This window comes from Triticum aestivum, chromosome 2D (genome assembly GCF_018294505.1).
Source record: "Triticum aestivum cultivar Chinese Spring chromosome 2D, IWGSC CS RefSeq v2.1, whole genome shotgun sequence".
NCBI classification, from domain to species: Eukaryota; Viridiplantae; Streptophyta; class Magnoliopsida; order Poales; family Poaceae; genus Triticum; species Triticum aestivum.
This window is the reverse complement of record NC_057799.1, coordinates 464573997-464588074: the sequence shown is the minus strand read 5'-3', so window position 1 is coordinate 464588074 and position 14078 is coordinate 464573997.

The window sequence follows — 14078 nt, the reverse complement described above, 5'->3', positions numbered from 1 at the left end:
TAAGTCGTGCCTCGACACGTGGGAGATATAGCCGCATCGTGGGCATTACACAAGTAGAGGCATACTAGTGACACTCTGTTTGTCTATGTATTCACACATGTATCATGTTTCCGGTTAATAAAATTCTAGCATGAATAATAAACATTTATCATGATATAAGGAAATAAATAATAACTTTATTATTGCCTCTAAGGCATATTTCCTTCAGCTTCACCAAGGTCTTTCATTGAAAAACTCTTATTCAAATATCCTTTTATGCTATCCAGAAATTCTATATCATTTCCAATCAATAATATGTCATCCACATATAATATCAGAAATGCTACAGAGCTCCCACTCACTTTCTTGTAAATACAGGCTTCTCCAAAAGTCTGTATAAAACCATATGCTTTGATCACACTATCAAAACATTTATTCCAACTCCGAGAGGCTTGCACCAGTCCATAAATGGATCGCTGGAGCTTGCACACTTTGTTAGCTCCCTTTGGATCGACAAAACCTTCCGGTTGCATCATATACAACTCTTCTTCCAGAAATCCATTCAGGAATGCAGTTTTTACATCCGTTTGCCAAATTTCATAATCATAAAATGCGGCAATTGCTAACATGATTCGGACAGACTTAAGCATCGCTACGGGTGAGAACGTCTCTCATCGTAGTCAATCCCTTGAACTTGTCGAAAACCTTTTGCAACAAGTAGAGCTTTATAGACAGTAACATTACCGTCAGCGTCAGTCTTCTTCTTGAAGATTCATTTATTCTCAATGGCTTGCCGATCATCGGGCAAGTCAACCAAAGTCCACACTTTGTTTTCATACATGGATCCCATCTCAGATTTCATGGCCTCAAGCCATTTTGCGGAATCTGGGCTCACCATCACTTCTTCATAGTTCGTAGGTTCATCGTGGTCTAGTAACATGACTTCCAGAACAGGATTACCATACCACTCTGGTGCGGATCTTACTCTGGTTGATCTACGAGGTTCGGTAGTAACTTGATCTGAAGCTTCATGATCATCATCATTAGCTTCCGCACTGATTGGCGTAGGTGTCACAGAAACCGGTTTCTGTGATGAACTACTTTCCAATAAGGGAGCAGGTACAGTTACCTCATCAAGTTCTACTTTCCTCCCACTCACTTCTTTCAAGAGAAACTCCTTCTCTAGAAAGGATCCAAATTTAGCAACAAAAGTCTTGCCTTCAGATCTGTGATAGAAGGTGTACCCAACAGTTTCCTTTGGGTATCCTATGAAGACACATTTCTCCGATTTGGGTTCGAGCTTAATCAGGTTGAAGCTTTTTCACATAAGCATCGCAGCCCCAAACTTTAAGAAACGACAACTTTGGTTTCTTGCCAAACCATAGTTCATAAGGTGTCGTCTCAACGGATTTAGATGGTGCCCTATTTAACGTGAATGCAGCTGTCTCTAAAGCATAACCCCAAAATGATAGCGGTAAATCAGTAAGAGACATCATAGATTGCACCATATCTAGTAAAGTACGATTACGATATTCGGACACACCATTAAGCTGTGGTGTTCCGGGTGGCGTGAGTTGTGAAACTATTCCGCATTGTTTCAAATCACCTTTGTTCACCTTGCCATCCTTCTTATCCGCCAAATACTTGGGGCAGTTCCGCTTCCAGTGACCAGTCTGCTTGTAGTAGAAGCACTCAGTCTCAGGCTTAGGTCCAGACTTGGGTTTCTTCTCTTGAGCAGCAACTTGTTTGCTGTTCTTCTTGAAGTTCCCCTTTTTCTTCCCTTTGCCCTTTTTCTTGAAACTGGTGGTCTTGTTAACCATCAACACTTGATGCTCCTTCTTGATTTCTACCTCCGCAGCCTTTAGCATTGCGAAGAGCTCGGGAATTGTCTTATCCATCCCTTGCATGTTATAGTTCATCACAAAGCTCTTGTAGCTTGGTGGCAGTGATTGAAGAATTCTGTCAATGACGCTATCATCCGGAAGATTAACTCCCAGTTGAATCAAGTGATTGTTATACCCAGACATTTTGAGTATATGCTCACTGACAGAACTATTCTCCTCCATCTTGCAGTTGTAGAACTTATTGGAGACTTCATATCTCTCAATCCGGGCATTTGCTTGAAATATTAACTTCAACTCCTGGAACATCTCATATGCTCCATGACGTTCAAAACGTCGTTGAAGTCCCGGTTCTAAGCCGTAAAGCATGGCACACTGAACTATCGAGTAGTCATCAGCTTTGCCCTACCAGATGTTCATAACATCTGGTGTTGCTCCTGCAGCAGGTTTGGCACCTAGCGGTGCTTCCAGGACATAATTCTTCTGTGCAAAAATGAGGATAATCCTCAAGTTACGGACCCAGTCCGTGTAATTGCTACCATCATCTTTCAACTTTGCTTTCTCAAGGAATGCATTAAAATTTAACGGAACAACAGCACGGGCCATCTATCTACAACAACATAGACAAGCAAGATACTATCAGGTACTAAGTTCATGATAAATTTAAGTTCAATTAATCATATTACTTAAGAACTCCCACTTAGATGGACATCCCTCTAATCCTCTAAGTGATCACGTGATCCATATCAACTAAACCATGTCCGATCATCACGTGAGATGGAGTAGTATCAATGGTGAACATCACTATGTTGATCATATCTACTATATGATTCACGCTCGATCTTTTGATCTCAGTGTTCCGAGGCCATATCTGCATATGCTAGGCTCGTCAAGTTTAACCTGAGTATTCCGCGTGTGCAACTGTTTTGCACCCATTGTATTTGAACGTAGAGCCTATCACACCCGATCATCACGTGGTGTCTCAGCACGAAGAACTTTCACAACGGTGCATACTCAGGGAGAACACTTATACCTTGAAATTTAGTGAGAGATCATCTTATAATGCTACCGTCGAACTAAGAAAAATAAGATGCATAAAAGATAAACATCGCATGCAATCAATATAAGTGATATGATATGGCCATCATCATCTTGTGCTTGTGATCTCCATCTCCGAAGCACCATCATGATCACCATCGCCACCGGCGCGACACCTTGATCTCCATCGTAGCATTGTTGTCGCCTCGCGAACTATTGCTTCTACGACTATCGCTACCGCTTAGTGATAAAGTAAAGCAATTATAGGGCGATTGCATTGCATACAATAAAGCGACAACCATATGGCTCCAGCCAGTTGCCGATAACTCGGTTACAAAACATAATCATCTCATACAATAAAATATAGCATCATGTCTTGACCATATCACATCACAACATGCCCTGCAAAAACAAGTTAGACGTCCTCTACTTTGTTGTTGCAAGTTTTACGTGGCTGCTACGGGCTGAGCAAGAACGGTTCTTACCTACGCATCAAAACCACAACGATAGTTCGTCAAGTTGGTGCTGTTTTAACCTTCTCATGGACCGGGCGTAGCCACACTCGGTTCAACTAAAGTGGGAGAAACTGACACCCGCCAGCCACCTGTGTGCAAAGCACGTCGGTAGAACCAGTCTCGCGTAAGCGTAGGCGTAATGTCGGTCGAGGCCGCTTCTTCCAACAATACTGCCGAACCAAAGTATGACATGCTGGTAAGCAGTATGACTTGTATCGCCCACAACTCACTTGTGTTCTACTCGTGCATATAACATCTACGCATAAAACCAGGCTCGGATGCCACTGTTGGGGAACGTAGTAATTCCAAAAAAATTCCTACGCACACGCATGATCATGGTGATGCATAGCAACGAGAGGGGAGAGTGTGTCCACGTACCCTCATAGACCGAAAGCGGAAGCGTTAGCACAACGCGGTTGATGTAGTCGTACGTCTTCATGATCCGATCGATCAAGTACCGAACGCACGGCACCTCCGAGTTCAGCACACGTTCAACTCGATGATGTCCCTCGAACTCCGATCCAGCCGAGCTTTGAGGGAGAGTTTTGTCAGCACGACGGTGTGGTGACAATGATGATGTTGCTATCGACGCAGGGCTTCACCTAAGCACCGCTACGATATTATCGAGGTGGATTATGGTGGAGGGGGGCACCGCACACGGTTAAGAGATACAAGAGATCAATTGTTGTGTCTATGGGGTGCCCCCTTCCTCCAAGGAGGGGAGGAAAGAGCCGGCCCAGGGGAGGAGGCGCGCCCAAGGGGGGAGTCCTACTCCCACCGGGAGTAGGACTCCTCCTTTTCCTATTTGGAGAGGGAGAGGGAAGGAAGAGGAAGGAGGGAGGAAGGAAAGGGGGGCCGGCCCCTTCCCAATTCGGATTGGGCTTGGGGGGCGCCCCCTCCCTTGCTCCTTTCCCCTCCTTTCCACTAAAGCCCATTAAGGCCCATATACCTCCCGGGGGGTTCCGTTAACCTCCCGGTGCTCCGGTATTATCCCGATCTCACCCAGAACCATTCCGAAGTCCAAATATAGTCGTCCAATATATCGATCTTTATGTCTCGACCATTTCGAGACTCCTCGTCATGTCTGTGATCACATCCGGGACTCCGAAGTACCTTCGGTACATCAAAGCACATAAACTCATAATATAACCGTCATCGAACTTTAAGCGTGCGGACCCTAGGGGTTCGAGAACTATGTAGACATGACCGAGACACGTCTCCGGTCAATAACCAATAGCGGAACCTGGATGCTCATATTGACTCCCACATATTCTACAAAGATCTTTATCGGTCAAACCGCATAACAACATAAGTTGTTCCCTTTGTCATCGGTATGTTACTTGCCCGAGATTCGATCGTCGGTATCTCAATACCTAGTTCAATCTCGTTACCGGCAAGTCTCTTTACTCGTTTCATAATACATCATCCCGCAACTAACTCATTAGTTACAATGCTTGCAAGGCTTATAGTGATGTGCATTACCGAGTGGGCCCAGAGATACCTCTCCGACAATCGGAGTGACAAATCCTAATCTCGAAATACGCCAACCCAACAAGTACCTTCGGAGACACCTGTAGAGCACCTTTATAATCACCCATTTATGTTGTGACGTTTGGTAGCACACAAAGTGTTCCTCCGGTAAACGGGAGTTGCATAATCTCATAGTCATAGGAACATGTATAAGTCATGAAGAAAACAATAGCAACATACTAAACGATCAAGTGCTAAGCTAACGGAATGGGTCAAGTCAATCACATCATTCTCCTAATGATGTGATCCCGTTAATCAAATGACAACTCATGTCAATGGTTAGGAAACATAACCATCTTTGATTAACGAACTAGTCAAGTAGAGGCATACTAGTGACACTCTTTTTGTCTATGTATTTACACAAGTATTATGTTTCCAGTTAATACAATTCTAGCATGAATAATAAACATTTATCATGATATAAGGAAATAAATAATAACTTTATTATTGCCTCTAGGGCATATTTCCTTCACATCCCTCCCTCACCTCATCAAAACAGTATGAGAAATATATCCTCCTATAAAAGACTCAGTTGGTGATGGTGGTGTGTCTGCCATCCGTCGTTTCTGACCATTAGATCTGCATCTAACTACTGTGAGGTAAGTTGTGGCATTTTTGCAACAATAGCCCACTACTCTGCTCCAATTTGCAGAAAACCCCTTATTATCTTGAAAGCAACCACATCCCTCCCTCACCTCATCAAAACAGCCTGAGAAATATATTTTGAGTGAAAAGTACTCCCTCCGTTCCTAAATATTTGTCTTTCTAGAGATTTCAATAAGTGACTACACACGGAGCAAAATGTGTGAATCTACACTTCAAAATATGTCTATATAATCCGTATGTGATAGTCCATTTGAAATCTCTAAAAAGACAAATATTTAGGTACGGAGGGAATAATATATTAGGAGTATATCAAAATAAGAGTGATTTGTTTCAAGTTTGTGAACAAGTACTACTATTCTACTACTTTGGATCCGTCGCAACGCACGGGCACATTGCTAGTAAAAGGAAAAGGCATGCCACGTTCGCGGCGCACCCCCACACGCCCGGGAATTAGGAGTACTCCACGGCGCGTCCGGCATGACACATAGCTTAGGGAAGGCGTGTTGCCTAGCATTTTCACTTTCATGTGGGACCGCCATTGAGCAAACCGACTATTGGCAAACCGCACCCCGCCCGCCGCCGGGTTGGAAAACAGAAACGAGGGGAAGATCTAGCTGTAGCACGGAAGCCAAGAAATTTGGTGTCAGATGGGGCTCGTTGATAGAGTAGGAGCATTCCGTACTACTCTACTCCTACTAGTACCAAGTTTGTACTATACAACTAGTACTACCACTATACAACTAGTAGGTACGTGCACGGCACAACATCATAGGAACAAAAAAGGGGAAGATCTTGTTTTGGGTGATTTATCTTTTTTTCTGTCAACGTAGTATGAATAATATGATATGGGGGGCACCCATGAAGCTTATGTGGCTTGGTTGCATGGCTACGAAAGGTTAGAGAAAAATAAATAAATAATGTGTTTAGAGTGCACTCCACTAAACAGATATACTTTGGATCCATTGCAATGGGCTGGCACATCTATATCTATACCCTCTATATAGTGTGTGAATAACTTTGAAAGTTGGTCGTTGGATGAAGCCAATCCGACTGTACAAAGATGGCAAATCCGAGCACTACTGGCCGTTGGATATCATCTACATTCCATCAGATTCTGCCACATGTAGAATCTAGAAGACTACATGGTTGAACTTCATTCATGACTAACTTTGCCACAACTAAGCTTAGGCAAAGTGTGTCTGCCACAAAAAATGTGGCTAACAAAATGGCCACCACAAGTGTGGCAAGATTTGGCAAGAAGTTGAGTCTATGACATGTGGACCATGTAGCTAGAAAAGTGTGGCAAGCCACAAGTGTAGCAATGAACCAAACACATGCCGGCACGCCTAAGCTTAGGCGTGGCAACCTTAGGCTGCAAACCAAACAATAACTTTGAAAGTTGGTCGTTGGATGAAGCCAATCCGACGGTACAAAGATGGCAAATCCGAGCACTACTGGTCGTTGGATATCATCTACATTCCGCCAGATTTTGCCACATCTAGAATCTAGAAGACTCCACATGTAGAAGCATAATGCACAAACCACCAGAATCTCATGCGTGCAATGCATGTGTACCTTACTAGTAGTTGGTAGTAGTAAGAAACAAATTCCGGGTTTGGCACGAGCTCGTACTGCGGGAGCACCACAAGGCCTGCCGCAGGAGTTACATTTCCCTCTCGGGGCCCATAGGACCGAACTTCAGTGGCTTAGTGCCCGGCCTATGAGTCAATGACATGCGGACCTTAAATGCGGTTGGCCCACATGTCACTCTCATGGTGGTGGTGTGGTTCGCGACTCACTCGTTCGAGATGAACCAGCCGGTGGTGGCGTGGCTGTGGCGAGGGTGCCACAGCTGGGCGTCGGGGCGTTACGAGGCGTAGATGGCCACACCGGCGGGTACTACCTGTAGTACAGAAGTACTCCAGCTGAGGATTGATGCCCGGGACGAAATGTGTCACAGTCGCTGGATGAAAATTCGATGGTGCGGGATGTGTGGTGTCATGGTTTCGTGCGGCGTCGTGGGAATCACGTGTGGCTGTGGTAGAAACTTGATGCTCGCTACATTTAAGGTGGCCACATGTCATGCACACAAAGGCAGAGGGGCGGTGCGGCCGAGAGGGGTGAGGCGCACGTCGGGGGACGTGGTGCCGTGGGTTGGAGTGGCGTCGTGGGAATCGCGAGTGGCAGTGGATGAAACGTGATGGTCGCCGTAGTTGAACTTCCATGGACAAGTTGTCATGTCTACGGACACATGCATTGCATACCGATCACTGGAAGGAGTAGTAGAGAAAGCTAGGCAGATAAATAGTTCCTTATAGTCAAGCGGACCCATGCTACTACTTGTTCCAAAGACATGCACACCATTGAAATAGTCCATCTATATCAATATACATAGAGAGGGGATATATTTTTTTACAAGAGAGGAAATAGTTCATCCATCCATAATGCCGTGCTGCTGGTGCAGCATCTTCTTCTTCTTCTTGTTCTCATTTTCTGTGGGAGACAGCTTCGCAACAAGCTCTCTGGACCTTGCAGCTATCTCGAAACTCACACAGGCATCGAGGGCAGCATATTTTATCCGCTCGTACATCAAGGGATAATTCTCCCATCCAGACGACCTTAATGCCAGCGTCTCATCACCCTTCTGAAGATTTGTTCCTAGCACAAAATTTACTACGTCGAATAGGGATGGTGTCGGTTTATCACAATCTTCTACAAGAATTTTTATTCTGGTTTGTAGGTCAGCGATGCTTTTCAAATCAAGGTTGTACGGCTCCAACTTCTGTTTGTCCCCTGCGATGGCTGCCCTAGAGAAGTATATGTCCTCCCGAGACAAGAAATCGTGAAGCTCACCTGGTATGGAGGGCACGTGTATGATGTGGTACACCAAAACATCATCTTCGAGGCACAGCTGAAGGACAGCGGCGCGTTGGATCTTCCCAGTGGCACGCTCCGTGTACTCTGCGTCGAGACCGATGACATTCATCTCCACCTTTTGGAGGGAGTTGGATACATTGTTGATCTACTTCCGAACAACCCTTGGGTGGTCGGTGACTGTGGCAACTATGCTCAACGAGCCTTCAAAGAGGACATGTTGGACGCTAAAAACCTGCATCTCGATCTCTTTCGCCATTTGGAACCGCTGGACCCGAGGGCTATGGTTTGGAGAATTAGGATTAGATGGCTAGTCTAACTGAAGAAGATGATTATTTATAGGGGCTTCGGAATTACTCCAGGAGGATGTGAAGAGGTTAAAACAATGTGAATGCAGTGTGGTTTGGATGCAAATGAAGATCAAGGAGTAGTGAAAAAGCCGAGGAAAATTGGTTCCCGATGGAGAAGTAAATGGGGGTAAATGGGAGAAGTTATGCGCATGCATGAGGAGAGGTGCAGTGGTTTGACTGCTGCATGCAATGGATTGGACGGGCTCTTCGGTTGCCTTTTCTCTCTCCCACGCGCACAGAGTGGCCCACTTGCATGCTGCAGTTTATTGGCTGGAGTCTGGCTGCAGCTGCTCATGCGTACGCTAATTAATGCTATGAATGCGGGGCATGGAGGGAAATGGGCGCATGCAAAAGGGTATATACGCAGACTAATTAGAGAAATACTGAAAAAAGTTATGCGCAGACAAAAGAGGACCGGAGGGAATACTACTCATGTTCCTACTACGGTTAAGGAATATGCGGTTATCCTCAAAATATAAAAGTCCTTCTTCATGCTTCCACATGCACGAGAATTTGGTTCTGCTCGCAATATGGATGATAGCTGGAGGATGAAGTGAACCCAGAGGCATGCTAGCACGGGAGTGTACTCATGTTCCTACTACTCCTACTAGTAGTAGTAGTAGTACAACTACGGTACACTTGATGGTCAAAATACTATTATTCATTTGGTCCTCACAGTGAAGTGACAAGACCCTGCGCCCGAGGTGACACCAGTCCAGGCGGCGTGTCCGGGTTACCAAAGTCAGCCTCACCTTGTGCACTGTGCGGTCACTGTCACCGCCACTGTATAGCATGCCTCGCCTCATCTCCCTCTCCCCTAGCACAACTCCATCTCCATCTCCGTCTCGCCGGAGATCCTGAGGTCACTCTTCATTATCTCACTGTGCCCCCGCATACCCTCGCCTCGCTCGCCTCCCCCAGTACCACTATTCCCTCGCTAGCCGCTCCAGCATCGACAACCTTCCTCCCCCGTAAATCAAGCCCCCCAAAACCCCACCTTCCAAACTCCACCATGGCCGAACGCGAACCGCGCAGGATCCATATGAGCCGCGATTGGAGAAATCTCCCCAGTGACGTCCTCGACCTCTGTTTTTCGTGTATGGATAAGTTGAGCGCCCTGCGGCTGGCTGCATGCTCGAGGGGCATGCACACAGCCATCATCGAAGTGAGGCCAAAGCTTTTCAAGACACCCTGCTTGCTGCTATCTGGTCTTGCGAGATTGGCTCACCATGATACGGAGGCGTACATGATGCCCCTCGATTTCAATCCGATCTCCATTAGCCGAAACTTCTTTGCAGGTATGTAGTGGGTCGCCGTACATCATTTCCCTCGACTTCGATCCGATCACCATCGCCCGAAACTTCTTGGCAGGTATGTACTGGGTCGGCATGAACTCCCACTGGATGTCTACCTTCAGAGAAGACGGTAAAAAGTTGGTGCTCGTGAACTTCCAGACCTCCCATGAGATTATCCTTCCTCCGTTGGATTATATAGAGTTTTACCATCGCGGTCCTAGTCATCTAGATTACCACGTCAGTTGGACGGAACTTGTTTTGCAGAAGATTGTAATCTGCCAAGTGCCCACACGACATGCGAATTACGCAGACTTCAAGCTAATTGCCTTGTTCGACTGCGGACTCGCCTATCTTTATGCCGGTGCCTTCTTTAGCTGGAGACAACTCAGCTCGCAGTGGATCATCGTCAAAGCTGATACACACTTCGCGATCGACAAAGCAGATGGCACCACGTATTGCTAGGACGGCGCGTGTAAGTTGTTTCCGTCTCATGTTAATGATGACGCCATGACACTGTTTGAACTTTTTGTGATGATTGGCATATCCCTGTTTGAGCAGAATTTGAGTAGAACTATGGCAATGTATTAGAGACGCCGTAAATCAGCTATATTTGGAATGAGTTAATTCATGCGATTGTGATCATGTCATTACAGCCAATTTGTACCCCTGAATAATCAAACGGTTAGGAATATATGGATATTCTCCTTATTTTACAGTAATCTATATACTACTACTAAATATGAGTGTGTATCAATGGCCATGTTAGTTTCCTCATTTTCATGATGTAGAAACATGCACCACACTGTTGGTTTCATCTAACCATACATTAGGGAAGTAAATGTGCATATGAAGAACTCTATATTTGGAAGTAGTGAAACCCTGTAATGCTTACCATGTGTACATACCTATATTCGCTCTTCAGCAATCAATGGCTAGAATAATATCCTCACAAAAAAATTGCCCACAGAACACGAGTATATAACAATGCATGGTCTGTTAGTTACCTTGAAGAATTTGTTTGTGAGGACAGAACATGATTCCATAACATGAATGACATGGTAGTTTCCTGTGAAGAATCGATCGCGAGATAACATGAGTATAACCATGCATGGCACTTCTATATTTTTGAACCCAGTATACATTTCCCTGTATTTTCCTCCCAGTTCCAACAGGGACATATCAATGTTGTTTCTTGCATTATCCTACTCATACTCTGAACAATGTTGATCTTACATTAACAATGCCTGTCCTTTTTGATATGATGAAGTGTCCCTACAGTTACTGCCCTTTGTAATCACACCACCTTTGCCAAAAATAGGGAAGCACAACTGGTTCCTCGCTCGATCAGACGACGGCAAAAGACTGATGATCATTCGGACACATGAGCCGGAAAAGTTATATTGCAAAAACCCCACTGTATACAAGCACCGTGAAATACGTGAGTATCCGGACAGTGGCTGTTACGTCTATGAGCAGGATACCAGCTTGTTGGGGCCTTCAGGATTTTTTAGTTGGAGGCGGGTAAACAGCCTTGGGTCACACTCTCTGTTTCTCGGACTCAATTATCCAATTAACCAGGAGATCACCATTGGCAAGGACCTTGATGGTAGAGAGGCTCTGTTTGCTATGGAAAACTGTGTCTACACGGCGAGCCCTAGGAGTTCGGGAGCAAACTCCCCTGATTGTCAACGATACAGCTTGCAGCCAAAAGAAGGTGAGAATGACAAAGGCATCCGGATTAACTTTGATCCTTGGATGTCTCAATTACGACAGGCAGTGATGTGGTTCAAGCCTTCAGGTTGATAGGTAATTGGGCTGTCGCGTCGAAAGGGTGGAGTACTGGTGTCTCCGGATCATAGGTCGCTAAAGCGGGGCTGCAAATTATGATCGTGTTGGATCATCTCTTCGAATGACTTTGTTGTCTTTGCTGCTTGTTCTGGATGGGTAGTTCTTTCTTTTGTTATGCATATTCCTTGTCATTTGGTCATCCTCGTCTATGTCACTCTTACTATGTAATAATTGGCTCTATTTAAAATGTCATTCTCGTCTGGATCACGAGAGTCTGAGCGCTGCAGATGGGTGCGTTTTGGTGGTGTAGCAAGACTTCTTATGAACTATCATGTCTTGCTGTTTATGTCAGTAGTACTCACTAGTCAGTGTTTGAATGTTGTATATATCGTTGTTTTGAACTGTTTATTGCCTCGAACTACTGGTGGGCTAAATGAGGGCACCACCATTCTCCAGTGTTCAGAGTGTATCTCCTTTTTTCAAGTTATATGATTTGAGCTCAGTGTCTTTTCGATGATGTACACTTGTTTGTGCCAGTGAGGTGTCGCTGAATATGGGCCGAGTAGTAACGCAATGCCAAACAGGTCAATTATGACTCTCAGGCCGGGCTCTCAAAAGATCCTCAAAAAAAGCCGGGCTCTCCAAAAGAGAAAAAATAAGGACTCTTAGGCCGACATGTGAGCGCCACCGGTGTTTTCATGCGCTTGCGCGCCGAGAGCATATTGGCGCGTGTTCGAAATTCAAGCTACCTTTTGATCCCCAATCTCCCGTCCCTCCCCCACCTCTGGAATCTCGATTCCTACTCCAGTTCCCCTAAATCCCCCTCCTGTACTCCCTGTACTCAAGCTCACTATCATGTCGCCCGTCAACGCGGATCTCTGAGCCAGAGATCCTGAGGTCCGTCCTGCCTTCGGTCGCTGCGTACTGTCGCTCAACAGTGGCATGGTGGCGCTTGACGACCAGTTTGTCGGCAAAGTGCTGATGGTAACCATCAACGGCGACCGGCCTCCCGTCTCGCCAGACGACCTTATCAAAGCTCTTGGCATTGCGCACGGCATCCAAATAAGTGACTTGCTCGTCGAAGTCTGTCCGCCACCGGCTGATTTCTTCGTCAGGTTCCGGACAACTTTCGACTGCAGTCGTGTGTTCGAATCTTCCCGGCGTTTGTTCTGTGCTGGCGCGCTAGTGAGCTTTGATCGGTGGCACCCAGGATGGGGCTCGGTGCGCTCTGAGCTTGAGTTTTTAACAAAACTTACCTTCCACGGCATGCCTCGACGTGCTTGGAACAGCAAGTCCATGAATGAGCTTATCAACGACCTTGGAGGTGAGCTCGTAAGTATGTTTGTTCCTCCAGACAGCTGGGCTCTGACGGTTATGGCATGGATGAAGAAGCCGTCCACCATACCGAAGGTGATTGGTGTTGAGATACCAGTGCAGGAACCGGGGTTGTACTATTCGTCGCCACCAAGGCCGCCGCGGACCATGTTAGGGATGTACCTGTATCGACTGTTCGTGCATGTTGAAGAAGTGGTCAATCCATCAATCAAAGTCCTGCCGCCGCCGCTGGTGCCAGGGTCCGTCGACGACGTCCATTACAGGAGTCAATGTTAGACTTTCCCCGTGTTGCTCGGAACGATGGATGGCACAGGGCCTACTCCATCGCGCGGCGGAGGCCACTGCTTCTTTGGGAGAAGAGGCAGGGCTGGCCTGGATGTGCTCTAATTTGAGGTAACAACTGAATCTTGTCAGATACTAGTTAAATCCGAGCTATGGGTGTGAAGCACTGATGTGCCAGTACATTTGATTGTGACCTGTTCTAATTTTGTACCTAAACTTTTTTTAGAAAGGGATGTACGTCAACTTAATGTGCTAGCAGAACTTATTGTGTTGTCTGTCTGTTTTCTTTGCACAGCATTCAAGATATTTCCCTGTCATTGATAAAGACGATGAACCATTATGTACGAGTTCGTTGGTTTCAACATAGCCCTACCCATAGCGATCCACTGCTTCCATCCTGATTGTGCTGCCTGCGTGAAATTTTTGTATGCAAGTTCAGTGTGCGATGTTCTATATGATTGTGTGAACTATATAATTTTTTACTGAGCATCAGCAATGCATATGGCTGAAAGATGTATTTACGAGCATCGACCGATGGGTCTCTCTCTCTCACACACACGCACACACGCACACACGCACAAGTGGGACCCGTTGAATTATTTCTTTGCTCGTGACAGCTTTTAATTAGGTTCCACTGTAATCTAA